This window comes from Ptychodera flava, chromosome 5, assembly GCF_041260155.1.
Source record: "Ptychodera flava strain L36383 chromosome 5, AS_Pfla_20210202, whole genome shotgun sequence".
Taxonomy (NCBI): Eukaryota; Metazoa; Hemichordata; class Enteropneusta; family Ptychoderidae; genus Ptychodera; species Ptychodera flava.
In genome coordinates, this window is record NC_091932.1 from 8,191,713 (window position 1) to 8,209,049 (window position 17,337).

General features: G+C 36.0%; 1 long non-coding RNA gene across 1 annotated transcript; it reads left to right on the top strand.

Annotated features, from left to right (window-relative positions):
• Positions 1-242: 242 nt before the first annotated feature.
• Positions 243-17,036, top strand: LOC139132918 (uncharacterized). The gene is made up of 9 exons (XR_011552484.1): positions 243-382; positions 3,446-3,646; positions 4,489-4,626; positions 4,936-4,996; positions 5,825-5,877; positions 9,569-9,710; positions 10,169-10,252; positions 11,611-11,753; positions 15,101-17,036. It is a non-coding gene; the product is annotated as an uncharacterized lncRNA (long non-coding RNA).
• The last annotated feature ends 301 nt before the right edge of the window (positions 17,037-17,337 follow it).

Here is a 17,337-nt window from a genome sequence, read left to right on the forward strand (position 1 = left end):
TTGTAATTAACTTGCTCTTGGAAACAACATAACTTAATGCTATATTGAAATTTTTCTTTGAAGTATGCATTTTAATAAAAGATTTAAAAAAGTGCGTCCAAATTCTGATCATGGTGCCGTCGTATGTCTGATCGCCTCGGGGACATGTAAACAGAGAGGTATATGACGTATCAACATCGTACATCTTGACCAATGAGGAGCCAGAGATCCGAGGTCACAGACAGTTGACCTCAGACTGAGCAGTCAACTTGTCGAGAAATGAAAGCCACGCTCGGACTCCCCTTGAAACCTTCACGTTTTGAGTAGTTTGCCGTAAAATCTGGCTGTTTCTTGCTATGGATCATAAACTTTATGAACAACAGCCTCTAGCCGCCACATTTCGGTAAGTTTTAAAGAAAATTATGCGGCGAAATCGCCGCTTGAACATTTTGCCGTCGTCGGCAGTTTTCAGTATGCTTGCTCGTTTGTTGCTGCAGTACAGTAGCTCTAGGTTTTGCCTGGTTTTGCCGTCCGACCCAAATACCCAGGCAAAACCTCGAGCTACTGTACTGCAGCAAGCTCGTTTGTTGCTGCGGATTCGTAGCCCTACCACTCCCTTTGCTGGTTGTGCCCCACTCCCCAAACACAACCAGCAAAGGGAGTGGGCTACGGATCCGCAGCAAGCTCGTTTGATGCACACCTTTTCTCTCTCTCTGCAGTCTCTGTTTACTGTGAATCAGTGCGATCGATCGCGACTCGGAAGCGACGTGTCTAATGCCTGTGATTGAAGGGGCTTGTGGGCCTGTGCCGTTTAGATTAGTGGACACAAACATAGGATGTGAATTGTACTTTCCAATACGTCTCATTAGGTAGGACTGGCGAGTATCTGTATAATATACCACATGTCATTCAACAGAATACCACATCATTCACGTCACGAGAATACCCTGATAGCAACTTTTGAGTGTATAAATATTTTCTCGATCGTGACATGCTGTGATACACTGGCATGTTGTACTCCCTAGTGACCTAGGGAGACCTTGGGGAAGCAGTAATTAGGGACTGGTCAGTTTCTTCGGCCTGGGGGGGCCGGTGGATTATTTTTTGCCGATGTCAAAAAGTGGCTGACCCCCCCTATTCCAAATTTTGAAAACAGGGTGACCCCCCCTATTCCAAATTTCTAAAACAGGGTGACCCCCCCCCCCCCCGGGCGCGACAAAGGTAAAACAAAAGATGGACATAAATTATATATATATATATATATATATATATATATATATATATATATATATATATATATATTATATTATATTTTACATTTTACATATATTTATATTTTAAATAGTCATTCTATGTTTTAGTGAAATTGTTGACATGTCAGTTGTAAGATAGGAATTTCAAAGTGTCAATCTTAAAGTTTAAATGCAGTACATTTTGAATGACCAGTATTTTGAATGAGCTGTGAATGTATTTCACACTTTCTCTGCTTAACCAGATGTCCTGAACTGTTGTACAGAAATGGATGTCAATCATTAATATCAAAGAGGAAAAAGCAGTGAATCAAAAACTTTGATGGGTGTTAAGACTTGCCAACCATCCAATTAAATCTACTGAGGAGCCATAGAGAGCTTTTTTAGCCAAATCTGATGTGTACAGTGTCTGAGAGGACCTTTTCTTGTGTAACATTGAAACCATAAAAGCACAGCTAATAATGACAAAAACTGCCTTTTTTAACTGTTATTTTGTTCATAAAAAAGCATCTTTCTACAGAAAACCTATGAAACAAAGGAAAATAATTGCATCAATGAGAAGGAAAGATATCTTGTCATTTTTCTATCTCTAAAATAATTCACTGTATCAAATATATATTGTGAAATATTTGTGCATGTTGCTTTCTCATACTGAATTCTCACAGAGAGAACAGAAAAGTATCAGGAATTTGTCATCCTTTTCATATGAAATGCAGATTTCATAATGGTACACTTTCACTTAGCAAACATCAAGATATCTCTGAAAGTATGGCGCCCGAAGGGCGCGCCAAAAAATATGAAACATCCTGATATCTCTGATATATATGCCTTGTATATTAAAGTCATGCACCTGAAGGGCATATGCTGAAAGATGTATGATATATTAAAGTAATAAGCTTGAAGAGCACGCTGAAAAATATTGAACATACAGATATCTCTGATGTATGTATGCTTGATATGTTAAAGTTGGGCGTGCTGAAAAATATGACTGATTATTAAAGTTACGCGCCCGAAGGGCGCGCCGAAAAATACAACTGAATGATGAATTTTGTGGCTGACACTAGCATTTTAGGCAATGATGAGCCTGTGTCAAAATTCAAAAACACACTGACCCCCCCTATTGGGCATTTCAAAAACATGGTGACCCCCCTATCACCAAAGTCAAAAACAGGGTGACCCCCCCCATGAATCCACCAGCCCCCCCAGGCTGAAGAACTGACCAGTCCCTTACTAGTATATCTAATTATATATATCTAATATTATATAGGGCTCAGCCCTTGGTGTCGCGCCAGGGGTTAAGATTGGCAATGTTATTTGTATTGATTCATGATAAACTGTAATTGTTACTTCATAAACGTTTATATGACAACTATGCCCAGTTTCCCTCTGATGAAAGCAGTTCACGTTCTTACACGACGTCAAACCCTGCAGCAGGGCAGGTATAGATTTTCTGTAGCGTGTAAAAATTTTGGAAAAAAATTGGCAATTTTTACAATGATAACAGCCTATGGCGTTAAACAAGGGACGTATTATGCAATAATTATCATTGCAATGGTAACCGCACTGCCCACCTTCCACTTGCAAGCTGAAAACTATAGCGTTCCGTCTAAAAACTTGCAATTTTTGAATCTAATTATTGACACAGGGGGCGCTCTTCTATAATTCAATCCCAGCATTCTTTGCGTATGCCCCCGTTCATATGCACGACAGTTTTCTCCGTTTATCTATATCAACGATACTTTGTATCAGCGACAAGGTGTATAATAACATTTACTGGCTAATTAAAGAGGTATATTTTATAAAAGGCATGTTATATCATAATAATTTGTTTCGTATTTGTTTATTTACGAGTACTCAAAAAAAAAATCATGGCGGCGCCCATCTTGAGAAAGAAGGGTACACTTCCGGTTACTCGCATAGTACATGTATATTATGAATAAGCGCATGCGTAGTCAGTAAGCCGCTGGCGCGACTAATATAATTATATTTGTGTCCACTATATAAATCTTTACATGACACGGGCCCTTCAATGCTGTGGATGCCATGGCCATACACATTGTAATACCTAGTATATTACTTAAAAGACCGTAAAGGTGAAAAAAAGATCCAATGTGTAATTTATTGTGCATGTCACTCCAGAAAAGGGAGTCACAGTAGTTTCGCTCCTGCCCCCATTTCCCCCTTCATAGCAATCATGTTTTGCTGCCACCCACTAGGTATGTTTGTTGCTGGGTAGCTAGAAGCATAGACAGTCGTGACTGTCTATATGGTGGAAGAATATACTGACTATATAGAGGCAAGGCTACAGGGTTACAGTCTGAAAATGTAAACACAACGTAACGCAATCATGGACGTTTAGTTTGTGGAACAATAGTGCCATAGTCCCTCAGAAGACCAACAACAGCCATCTTTGCAAGGTACAAGTACAGGGAACTCAGCACCACACTGTGCAAAATGTAGAATGTAGTCACGTGTAGTTGGATACACCACTTGGAAGCCTGGTGATAAAAGCAATGTTGAGCTTTAATGCAGTACTGTAGCTTGAGGAGGGAGAACAAAGTTAATGTACATGTTACCTGAATATAGCACAAAGGACATGTTGCAGTGTGGTACACATATTCTCATGGTCTTAGTACACCAGAAAACGTTCAGAAATAAATTATTGAGCAAATATTTGTTCACTTTTTCAATAACTTATCATTGACTTCCAAACCAAATTATTCATGGCATGTGGCTGATATCCATTTGATGTCTTTTTTGACATTTTTCAGGCATACAACAATAATTGTTACCAAGTTTCCTTTCTGTACCGATCGATAGATGATATTCAGTATAACAAATTTAATGATTTACTTATGCATTGACTCATATTCAAATTTGCCTTTCAACAAAGATGCATTACTGATATTTAGCCACATTTGTCAATGAATATAAGGGAAGAGGGGCAGTTGGGATTAGTTGGAATCAATGAATTTGACTTCTTACGAGTTGCACTGGCCATGCACAAAGTATGTCCCTGTCTGACCTTGAGGTCTATTTAAGTGAAGACATTGGCACTTGAATGAACTCTGAATGTTTTTAAGAAAGTCGTACTGTTCATGTATATACTTGTGAGAATTTTTCTTGATTCCAAGCTACGGTCTTTCACTGTGATATCCATTTCAATACAATAATCAAACAATGATGTATTTCATCCTCACTTCTTTTACAGCACATACATATACATGTTTTCTAATGTCTGTTTTTTTCCTTTTCTCAGGTTCTATATATGCTATGTAAGGACCATTGCATGTTACAAACATGGGCCGTAAAGTTGCTTTGGATACTTGTTGTTGTACCATCAATCAGTGGGTGATGGACTTTGACGGAAACTTGGAATTCGAAAGGATTATAAAAAGTAAGAGTCTGATTTGTTTCTTCCATTCTGTAATTGCAAATTACAAGTGACTCCACTCAGCAGCACATCACCTTTATATCCTAGTTATTAATTGCTGAGTCACAATCAATACTGCCGCAATTGTTTTTTAAAACCATGACCAAAAAAATACCACGTCTTGGAGATTGTTTTAGATTGTTTTCAGGTACCGAGAACATCTGAAAATTTCCTACAAAATCAAATGCTGCAAAGAAAGTATATGCTGTTAGTGTATTACTATTGATAGACTTTCTGGATGAACTTAAGATTGTATCTTTCAACTGTTCACAGACATTGAGATGGCCAAGTCTAGAGGTGCAAGATGCAGGCTAGGCCATGAGCTAGAAATCTGGTAAGATATTGGTTACTTTGAAAGAAAAAATGTGTATTTGAATGCAGCAAGACACATGTATTTATTGAACACTGGGCTGTCAAGGTGTCTTAAAACAGCATTGACCGATATGAGCCTTAGATACCGGTACATCTTGCACAGAAAGTTTGATCCAAAACAGTATGTGCATGAATTAAGTTTCAATTAAATTGTGTCCAATGGATGTAGAAAACAGACCCTCCTGTTTTCATATATGCCTTTTTAGGTATTGATTAGGCGTTATGGATAGCAATTTCAGAAGTATTCTATATTACTTTACTTAGATTAGAGGGGCATTCACTTTCAGAAACTGACAAAACAGAAGATATCCAGTCGTGAGTCTTGTGAAGAAAGTTAGAGATAATGTGCACCTAAAAAATGAAATATTTAAATTTTCCCCGTAAAGTTTTAAACCATAGTGCTACCACTGTGTGTAGGGACTGCATTGAAATAGTTCACTTTCACAATCAAGAATAAAAGTCAAGGCTCACCCTGAGAACATTTTCATTCCTGGCATTAAAGATTTAGCACAGTGGCTATAAACTCTAATACCTTGTTAGGGAAAAAACATTTTATTCTCACAGAAGCAGTAAGGTGAAAACATATTTTTTCCCTGCGAAGATCAATTCAAGTCCATACATCAGGTCTTTTCAGATTTGGCCAGTGTATCTATGAGGTGCTTTCTGCCTCTAATAAACAAATGAATGTAATCAGATTGATATAGTGTTATTCCTACTTCCAGCAAGTACAGTTGTCCTGACCATATCCATGATGAACAAAATATCTTTCTGCATTTATTCCATGTGTTAGCAAAATTACTGCAGTCTCCCAGTCACTACAGATACCATCTGTGATGTTGGCATGTAAGTATATCAGATTGTATATTTCTATTAAATCCTGAATTATTGTCATACATTACTGTAATATTTAATTTTGATATCAATTCTGACAATTCAGACACCATCTTGTATTTTCACACTCTTTACAATCTATTATATGGACTTGGTATAGTTGTAGTACATGTATGTGCTATGACTATCTGAACAGTGATGGAACAAAATCAAACTGTGAAAAATGTCAGTCTGAACTGCATCAGAAGAATAACAATCAAAATATTTTCTGTCAAGCAATAATGTTTAGGATAATTGACCTGATGAGCAACAGCAATACTCTATTTTATTCCTGATACACAACAAATGTAGTTAAATTATTCCTTCAGTAATTCATGATTCATTTTATCAATTGGCCATGAGAATGCTGTTAAATTTCGACTTATTGAGTCAAGCAGAGAAATCCAACTACTAAATTCCATTTTCTCATAAATACAGCAGGAGCAGTGTCAGCAAACAGCCCAATTTCATTGTATCATGGAATTAACTCAAAGTTTTGTCATGTACTACTTTTAAAAGTACAGTAATGGGTGATTATGGCTTTGCTATAAGGGACGAACCATTAGATCTTGGGAGGGTGGGGTGGTCAAAAACAGAAAAAAAAAATTTTCAGAGCAGAAAGTTAGGAAAAAAAAAAATCTTCAGACTAGTTTGCAAAATAAAAAAAAAATAAATAAGACAAAGGCGTAAAAAAAAAATCTGCAAAAGTCTTTAAAATTTTGAATTTTTTTAGATTTTACCGACAGAAAGCAACTTTCTGTATTTTTTAGTACATCCTCCAGGCACATTTTTAATTTTAATTTATACATTTAGAGTGACTGTATCCCTTATACTGGAAGTTGTGATTATCTTATCTTTTCAGGACTTTTGTATTCTGATCACTTGAAAATTATGAAATTATAGAGCCTGTTTTCTACTTGTTTCCTGCGTACAAACCAAGCAGGTACACTAGGTAAAACATTGAAACTATGGTATGGTTGTCAAGACAGAAAGTTGTATTTGCCTTTTAAGATCAAGGTAAACAGATGTAGGCCACATCAGTTTCATTTTTTTCACGGCATTTTATTGCAATGATGAATGCAAGAATGGGTGAACAAGTAGAAACACGTCAATGATAAAACAACATATCAAGTCATTATGTATTATTTGCTTTTAAAAAGGCATTTTCAATTCTTTTTTCTCAAAAAACAGCCTCAAAAAACAACAGCAACACATGTTTTAACATTCAACAATACGCTACGTAGAATGCCATCTATCCAACAAATCCCAACACAAAAAAAAACAAAAGGCTTGAACTTTGAAAGTTTCTCGATAGCAAATACTGAATAAATCTGCATGAATAATCGTTTTTGTGTTGCAAATTTCAAAGAAATTGGACAAGCCCTTTCAGAGAATACAGATTTTTTGACCATGAATGGCATAAATTGCCCTAAAAAGACAAATATTGAAATTTCAACACATCTATACACATCCAATCAATTTGGACATGCTGCTGCAGAGAAATAGATGTTTTGATCAAAAAAGGGCAACAATTGCTCTAAAAACACAAATATGCAAATTTAACTTTATTATTTAGCTTATTTTAGCTTCTCAGCTTGTCAAAATCAATTGTAAATCATGAGATATGCATGATGTTTGGTGGGGTGAATGTAGGCATTTCACCACGCAGTAGAAAGGGAAGCCAGGAAACCAAAATAGTCAATTTTCAAAACTATATGAAGCTACTGAGGAGCAAGAAGACCATGTTTCAGAGGAAGATGTGTAATCCGAAAAAAATGCTCCCAAAGTGCCACCAAATAACACCATTTTTATCTCTATTTTTCAAAAGCTCCAACAGCAGGAGGGGGACACCCCCCTCCTGACCTCCCCCGCAAAAATACTCCCCAAGTGCACCAAATAACACCATTTTAATCTCTATTTTTCAAAAGCTCCAACAGCAGCAGGGGGACACCCCTCTCTGACCTCCCCCCCCCCCCCCCCCGTGACCGCTTGCGTGCCGCTTGTGGTGCTTGGCACCACATCTTTGCCCTCTTTATCTTCAGACAGCGACAAACTAAAAAAAAAAATAAAATCTGAAAATTTACTCTGAAAAAAAAAAATTGCACAGCTAATCTCAATTGGAAAAAAAAAATTTCAGAAATTTACAATAGTAAAAAAAAATTTTCACAATTTCATTGTGACCACCCCCCCCCCTCCCAAGGTCTAATGGTCCATCCCTAATCATTGTTAACGTCTGGAGGGACACGGGGGGAAAAGGGTTTAGACCTTGACATGTATGGGTCACCATGCGTCACCTGCCACACCACTTCTGGATGCACTTGAGACGTAACCTACTCTACCAACTGCCCTCATTTACCGTTATCTAAACAATTATATCACCCTTTCCACGTCATTATCCATGCGCACATCAGTGTGATCAAAGCTATATCTCGCCCATTTCAACCTCTGCCACGCTCAAGTTCACACCGCAAAATTCACCATGCCAAAAACGAAGAAAAGCAAGGACCGCGCCTACACAATTTGGGGGCATCGCTGGCATGGCCGCCGAGTGCTGTTTCATTGTGACAATCAAACCGTCGTGCACATCTGGAAAAAAGGCACAACGAGATGCCCTGACATCATGCAATTAGTAAGGAGCATCTTTTATGAGGCAGCCAAAGGAAATTTCCATGTCATGATTGCCCACGTCAGTGGAATTGATAACTCAATTGCTGATGCACTTGTGCTGCTGTGTCTGTTTGTCTTAGAGTGGGTATCATGCAATGAGACATTACAAGGTAGCTGACTGACATATTCAAGTGTTTCTGAACAGAACACCATATCACATCGGACTGCAAATACATTTCTTAAATTCCTATGGTGTCAATTGATTTTTTCAATGTCTGCAAATTTTCAAAAAGATCCCACTGGATCATTCTGTCTGTATCACTCAGATGTGCTACATGTATATCAGTAAGCTGAGTACATCTACACTTGGCATGTACCATTCTGTGTTCACTGTCTCTTCAAAAATGACATTGATAGGGTCCTTTTAACCCTTTCACCACCATGGTTCCACCCAAACCCATTGTTATCAATGGTGATCTTTGACCTGTATACAGGGAACTGGGGGTGAAAGGGTTAAACTTACAAGTGTAAGGCATTTCTCAAAAACAAACACAGTTACTCCTTTTTCTGAAGTTTGACAAATATCTCTCTCATATTTCCGCTGTCCAATTACCAGTATGTACTGTAATTTTGATTGTTCAAAAATAAGATCCATGTGTAGATTGTTCATAGGCATTGAACACAGCTTGATGTACAAATACAGTTTTAAGTGACATTAAGTACAGTGGGAATATTAAACTTCAAATTTCATTCATGTTCTGCTAAGCTTTTGATAAATTAATGCATCTTCTTTAATGATCCTACCAGTGGAGCTTGTGCCATCTTTCTGTACTTCCTACAAGCAGCTTTGAACAGTGTTCAAGCTTTAATTGGATTTGTAAATGTGATTAAACACAGTGAATTTTTGCATGAAACAGGTTCAGTCTAATATTATGCATTCTACTTTATCTCCAGCATGGGTTTTGAAAATATGGTGAATGATATATTTATATTTATTACACACAACTATGAAAGTAACTGCTAAAAAATTAAACATCAATTTATTTCTTGTTTACAGAAAATGCTTAAAGATTCGCGCCAAGATTGATCTTTGTAACCAAGGCAATTTCAGAGAACTCTGTTGGTTCAGAGGCTGGGCAAATATTCAAACCTTGGAAGATTACTGCCTACCAAGAATGATCTCAGAACTCACAGGCCAGGTAATGTGATGTCACAGCTAGTACACAGTGTAACTATATCTTTCTTGCACCAATTACTGTCAATCCACCATGGTCATGATACATAATTATTGTTGACAGTGTATCTATTAATACTTTGAAATCAGTATCTCCGCTGATGAATTAATTGCTGCTGTGCAAAGTCTCAGTTAGAATGTGCTGCATGTCAAGTTTAGCCACTCTCATTAATAATATTGGCATGCTGTTACACAAACTTCTATATTGTCTCCATGCAACATTCAAGAAGGCAGCTAAAAGTCAATGCAGACAACAGTAAAGACTCATAATATACTGGTAATTCTGTTATTTTCTCACAGGCTAATGTTTGTGACAAATTCGATACCAGTATATTTCAAAGATGTTTACATTCGGCTGAAAATGTAATAATATTTTTTTATCCACTCAATTTTGTTAACATGTGTTAATGTTTTCTTTTTTAGCATGGGAAGGAAGTGTGCACAGCAGAGCTTGATTTAGAAGATATGAGAGCTTTTAGAGGAGAATTCTCAAACAGATGTGTGCAGGTAAGAATTTGAAATTCTGAAACAGTGATTGGTAATTTCTCATTTGGAATGCACAGTAAGTGAGGCTACCCACAATTCTCCATGATCTGTACACACAGAGATCACTCACTGAACTGAAGCAAATTTCTTCTGTACACAGAACAACTCGGTCCATATTTCAAAATTCTGGCAACATAGTTCTGATAACCATAATTATCTGATTTGTCACTGAATAATGAGAAGATCAACCCCTTTTCCGTGGAGGAGATAGCAATTTTGTAATTTTGTCGACATAGATTTTTGACAGCCATACACAATATTTTCAAGGAAATTAAGGGAATAAGTTGCACCTGTGTTGGCAAAAGTAAGGTATTGATCTTTTTAATGTTCGTAACAAAGGAAATTTGCATGTCTGACCGGTGGTATGATGAGACCATCTTAGTTGATGATAACTTTGTCTTGACAAGTGTGCAATTTTTAGCACTTCCATACATCGACTTCTCATTCAATTTAAATCAAGGGGAATAGTGGGTAGCCTCACTTACTGTGGAATGTCATCTGTAGTTTCATTTCATAAGTCTTTCATCTTGTAATGGCAGTGTTGACATAGGTAAGAAATGCTGTGTATGATAGACTACCAAGGAACCCCAATAACATTTACATAAACTTGTCTTCACAAAACTCTTTCAATGAATGTTATATTAATAACAAAGTTGAATGTAAAGGGTCATACAGAACTGCTGACAGTCAGTATCATTACATGACATGTACACTGAAAGCTAAATAGATAGTTTCAATTCAGCTGTGTTTATATCTCAAAGTCCGAGTCATTTCTTCTGTTAAGGTAGAATGCGTCTCAGGGACAGATATTCAGACTCTCAAACTTTTACAATTCCTTTCTGATCTGCCACTTGTGGCAGTTTATTATAAAGCTCTTGGTGGAAGAAAACTTTTCACCGTCTTAGTTTTTCAAAAATCGAAACTTTTTTCCCTACATGGAGTTAACACAGGGATGGGAGCCATTTTGAATTTCAAATATCGGTATATCATGGATAATTTGTTTCCCTAGTTCCAACTTTGCACGGTGACCCCTGATTTTTATCGTGGATTTTGAAGGAGAAGGGTTGAAATATTCCTTGAGGAAAGTTAGAGCAAAACTTCAAGTCTTTTACTTTTTAGGTGCATACTACCTAAATTTGGAAACAAGTCTGAAAATCAATATCAGTATTCTTAACCCAACTATTTCCAATCCTTAATTTTGCCCGAGTAGTTTTTCCTACTTTTCATGTCAGATATGCTAGGTGTACTCTGCTTTAAAGGAGAATTCCTCTTATTCTACTGAATTAGAAATGAAATGTAACGTTGATCTTTTTTCTCAGCTACCATCCAGGGATCACCATAGATACGGCAGTGAATTCGCTATGCCATAGTTATTGTTTTCTCCACTGTGACTGGCAAAACATCAAAGTTCAAAGTTCACAGAGGTGGTATCAGAGAAAATGAAGCCTCACAGAATGTACAGGTAATATGGAATCTTTTTTCCTGTACTTATTTGCATAATGTGGCATGTTCCATCATACAAATGTTGTAGGTACATTACCATGAAGAAACAGGGACCAGAAATATTTACACTTTTGTCATACATTTGCTTGGCTTGGTTTGTATATCATTCATTTTTGAAATTCACATTCTCTTATCATGTTGTAGTCAATCAAAGTTTAGCATACTTTAGATTGAAACACACATCCAGTAATTTAAAAAATTTCTATAAAATGGCACATGTCTCGTTTTGAACCAATGTATGTTGTACCTGCATATTCCAACACATTAACATGTACACTGTATACTTGCATGCAGGCATTGTCATACTGTTACATCTAATAAAAAATGTCAAGTTGTTCTTTGAAATAGAATGAATAATAATGATAAAATTCAGAGAAATTGAAAGATTGGGAGATTGAACTTTTAAGAAAGTGTGTCTTTCACAAAATATAGTTTATCATTCAGTTGACTACCTCTCTGCCTCCTTGCATAACGTAATGGGGATGAACACAAAAATACCAAATATCAGCTGTCATTAGCATATTTGAACATCATGATATTGAATCATTTCTGCCCAACATCCAAAAGCCTTTGATCTATTTGTAACACTCTGAGAAACGATTGATTTGAATAACAGGGCTAAGTTCCAAATGACATTATTCACAGTTCTAATTTTTCACAAGACTTTATATGCTCCTCTGGGACATATATTTGAAAAACTTTTACTGTCATAGTTTTTCAAAAATCCAAAATGTAATTTCCCCCCATAGAGTTAACACAGGAATAACGGCCATTTTGAATGTCAAATATCGCAAAACGTTTGGTAATTTGTTTTGTTATTTCCAAACTTTGCATGGTGATCTCCAATTTTTATTGTTGATTTGGTAAGAGAATTGATGAAAGTTTCTTATAGGAAATTTGGGCAAAAGTTTTAAGTCTTTCACTTTCGAGGCACATACTGCCGTAAAAAATTTGTACACTGGAATTCAAAAATTGTACTTAGCCATCACCAGTGTGCAACAGCAGCAATATTAGTGAAAAGGCTCAAACCAGAGGCCTGGTTCAAATTTCTGTCAACAGGGGCATGTATTGCATGTTTGATGTTTTCTCTGGTAACAATAATCTACAATTTCTCACAAACGTAATTACATTATTTTAATGCTTACACAGCCTTTCTTATTCTGATAGTTAATTGAAACACCAAACTTGGATGAAACTTTGATGTCAATGAAAAAAAATGCCATAGCATTGGAATGTTTACACACACACTGTACAACTGTAAAGATCATAAAGATATCTTGACAGTGTGATAGTAGAGTATGATCATGAAAATTACCAAGACTCAAAAGTTTATGTTTGACCAACTAATGAAAGATCACATTCTTAAACTACCGGTAATCAGAAAAGAACAGAATTGTAATTGCTGTTTTGCTGGTAGGTTTTACAAGCTGCCAAATTACAAATATGAAGTGAATAGATACTGTGACTCTTCACTCTCAGCACAATGTAGCTTGTTTTGGGGATTCAAGAAGACTTAACTAAATAAGGTAATTGTAATTGTATTTATAAAGAAACCTGACATCACTTGAGAGCTGAATATAACTGTCAGAGTGATATCCAGTGACTATGTTGATGCTATAGACCACGTATGACTATTTAACAGTCTGTTTTGACTTTTGTGTTTCAGGCCCGTATGAGAACGCTATCCATACATGTACATGTTTGCTGTCATTGAGTTGATGTTTTATGGTCAAGAGGAGCTGGTGGTGGTGTACTTGAGTTAGGGTAAGCTTAATGCTGATGAGAGGTATAAAGTAGATGTTCTTCCCTGGTATTTTTCTTTGTTCATCAAAGGAAAACATGTATTGAGTAATGTAATGATTGTGTCAACAACATTAGACATGTGATGACATTGCAAGTAGATTCTGAGCTGAATGAAGAAAAATATTAGGGAATTATACACTTATCACAAGCACGTTAAGTGAAGAATTGGTTAAATTTTGCAAAATAAGAGGAATTTTCCTTAACAATTCCGCATTTTAACTTTTGAACTACTTTTGGAATAATATCAAAATACTGTGGGCAAGTGATAATCATTGTTGTCATTTGTGTTGGCAAGGAACATGGCAGTCCCATTCATGTACAGCAGTAATGCTAGATGATTGCATGCTCATGATATACAAATACGAATCTCCATATTGGTGATAAAACTAAAACAAGGGGTCTCAAAATTTGCCAAGTGCATGGATAAATTTTCAGTCTCTAATAATTATGATAGAGTTTTACGAAATTTCATGTCACACACTAATTTCAATCATTGGAGAAATAGAGGCCACCATGTTTTTTTGTTTACGTTGATGAGCACACCGAAGATTGATGCCGAAAAAGTTCAAGACACCAAAATTTGTGACATAAGCTGCATGTTGTGCCACAAAAAGACTAGGGGATAAATCTATAGTTTTGTCGAGAGATGACAAACTTGGCTTGATCATCTGATCATGTGAATACTGCAATGTAAAAGAGAAGATGATTATAAATAAATTAACCCAATAATAAGCATACATATCATGAATTACTCAGACAACAATTTCATAGTCTCAGTATATTCAATTTTTTTCTGCAAAGTTAGTTAAAGCCTGTCACAGAGATTTATAAATGAAAACTGACTGGTAACAGCATACATAGCATAATGGCCGTGTAAGTGAAGCTAGACTTTTGTCTGCAGGATCTATACACCCTTGGAAAGTCTGGAATTTTAAATCTTTCCGGACAGTCCTGGAAAAGTCCTTGAAAATAAAATTGAGTCCTGGAAGGTCTTGGAAAATTGACAATCCACTCACAATATGTGGTAGACCTACAAAGGTTCTTAAAAATTGCTAAAAAGTCCTTGAAAGTCCCTGAATTTTGAAGTCCATTTGAGTGTATGGACTCTGTATCATTGTTACGGCAGTAAACTTTGTTTCAGTAATTTGTCATCAGAGTGAAGAATTATTCGTGCATTTGTATTTACAGAAATTTGATTTTTCAAACATAATCACTTTATGTCAATCTGTCTGTCAATGGTTTTGCCTCAGTCTCTAAAGCTTACAATCTCTACAGATAAACTTCATGTTAATCAACCTATCAATTGTATTGCCTTTGTCTCCATAGCTGCCAGGGTCTACATGTAAATTTCTTTATGAGCACCTATACTTCCATTAAATGGGACTGTGTCACGTATAAAATTTTGTGTTCTCTAAACATATTGAAAGATTTTTTTGTCAAAGGCAGAAAAATATCAACAGCTTTGAAATAATGTCAACATTCTTTCAATGTGTCTTGTTCCAGGTTAAAAAACTTGAAAAGGCAAAAGGACAAGAAGATAGAAGTGATTTCCATGGCAGCGCAACAATGGGTGACAAAGACTCTGAACCTGAGGGTGCAGCACCCAGTAGTCATGGTAACCAGAGGGAAGGGCAGAAAGACAGCAGGTTTGAACAAACAACTTCATCATCAACATGTACCGGTACAGCAGTTTCCATAGAAACACTGGTTGTGAATGAAGAGACCTCATCTACTGTCATGGCAACAACAAAAGATCCTGATGCTGACAATGCTAACAGAAGCTCTGAAAGTGCAGAAGTTAGCTTTGTAAAATGTTATGAAAATAGTTTAAAGGGCAGAAAATGCTGTGACAGTGCCTTGGATGGAGATTTGGGTCTCACTGATCAGTTGAGTAGTAAAAAACGCTGTGAAAGGGCCATGGACAGAGATTTTGGTCTCACTGATTAGCTATAAAGTCTCTAGCATCAAAGAAACGACGCTCCATTGCTGGTATCAAAAGATCAACAAGTATGAGAAGTGATGATAGTGATGAAAATACAAAATGGTGGAAACCTTGGACATGGAAAACACCAAATGAAAATAAAGTGATGAGAATAACACCAACATATGTGTGAAACCATGTCAAAGATCTTTACACTTAACTGTAATTTTGCAATATTGGTTAATCAGATTTTCAGATAGTGCTACGTCTATCCATGAAACTGATGTTGTGTTGTATTCAGTTATTCATGAATTTTTTGTATAGAATTGCAAGTCATCTTTCATATTATCAATATTTTGGAATGCCTTGTTCATCACCGTGGTGACTTAATTTGATCCATCGAATCAGTTTTACCAAATTTAAATGTAGATATACTTGAGATACAGAGAGACTCTTCACTGGGGTTTTACTTTACGCTTTCAATTCAAAAACAACTATAAATGCTAATTTATGTTAATAATTATGATCAGGTGGTATAATTTACATTTTTATACTGAACATTCTCTCACTTGTATCTGTCATTTTAAATTCTTGAATGGATGGGTGTACATGTTTGTAAAAGTGTTTATATGAAGAAGTATTATGTATATACACAGGTTGCATATTATACACACACCATAGCCTAATGCTAGTGGCTCCTGTTATGAGATTAAGAGCTGATCAGCACAGCTAGCCAGTAAATTATGGCTCACTCAATGAAAATTCTGCACATGCCGTCATTTAAATCAGGTTTTTTAAATTTTTTTTATATCAAGTTCATCAGTAAATACCAATATGTCATTTGTCATTGCATCGGGCATCAATCTGTAATCAAAATGTTGTTAAATAGACAACTTGAAAATTTTTCACGAGTCTGTCAAGTACTTTTTGATGAAGTGTGAATTGTTTAAGTCACAGTAATTGTACAGGGGTTGAATTTTCCTGGTTCCTTAATGCTTATGTTATCAAGAGGGAAATTTTTTGTAACTTTTTTGAAACTGAACATGATGTTACTGGAGAACTGCAAATACATTGAATAAGTCATTCTGTAAAAAGTTATAGCTGTAAAGAGATGATTTAGTAGTATGTGGTAGTTTTGTTTTCACGATTTGATTATTACCAGTATCTCCTGTAATTGAGTCCAGATACATGACATTGTGTAAATACCAAGGCTATTGCTTGAACAAATACATCATCAACCACATCTCAGACTTTTTGATATGTATATTATATACCCATGTTCTTATAAATCCTTTTTTTCTTTTTGTGAAACTGACCTACTGGTTACCTGTGGTGTCAAGTTTAACTTTTACAGTAGTATTAGATTTGGAGTTTATGTGTAGCTTACTTTTGTAACACTGTACTGTGTAACCTTGAACTTTGTTCTTGAGATTGAAAACTTGAAATACGCTTCATAGGAGAATTGTGTCTTTAGAAATTTTATGTATTAAAATGGCAAGGTTTCTTTGCTTGAAGTTACTTATTTGCTTTGATTTCACATGCAGACACTTGAGATATTCCTGTAGAGTATGTCCTAAGTCATAATAATATCAAAAAAGTTATCTAGTGACAAACTTGTCTCCTTCATGTTTGACTTAGTAAGTTTATAAAAGTTTGGCTCAACAATAGCAATAAGAGGTAATGTTTTTGTAGTGTGCTATAAAATGGACAAATTAACATAAAAAGATACTCATCTTCTACATCACCCTTACTAAATAATTTACAGTCCAGCTGATGGATCAATATTCTGCCTTCTTCCTTCTAAAATGGCTAAAGGAGT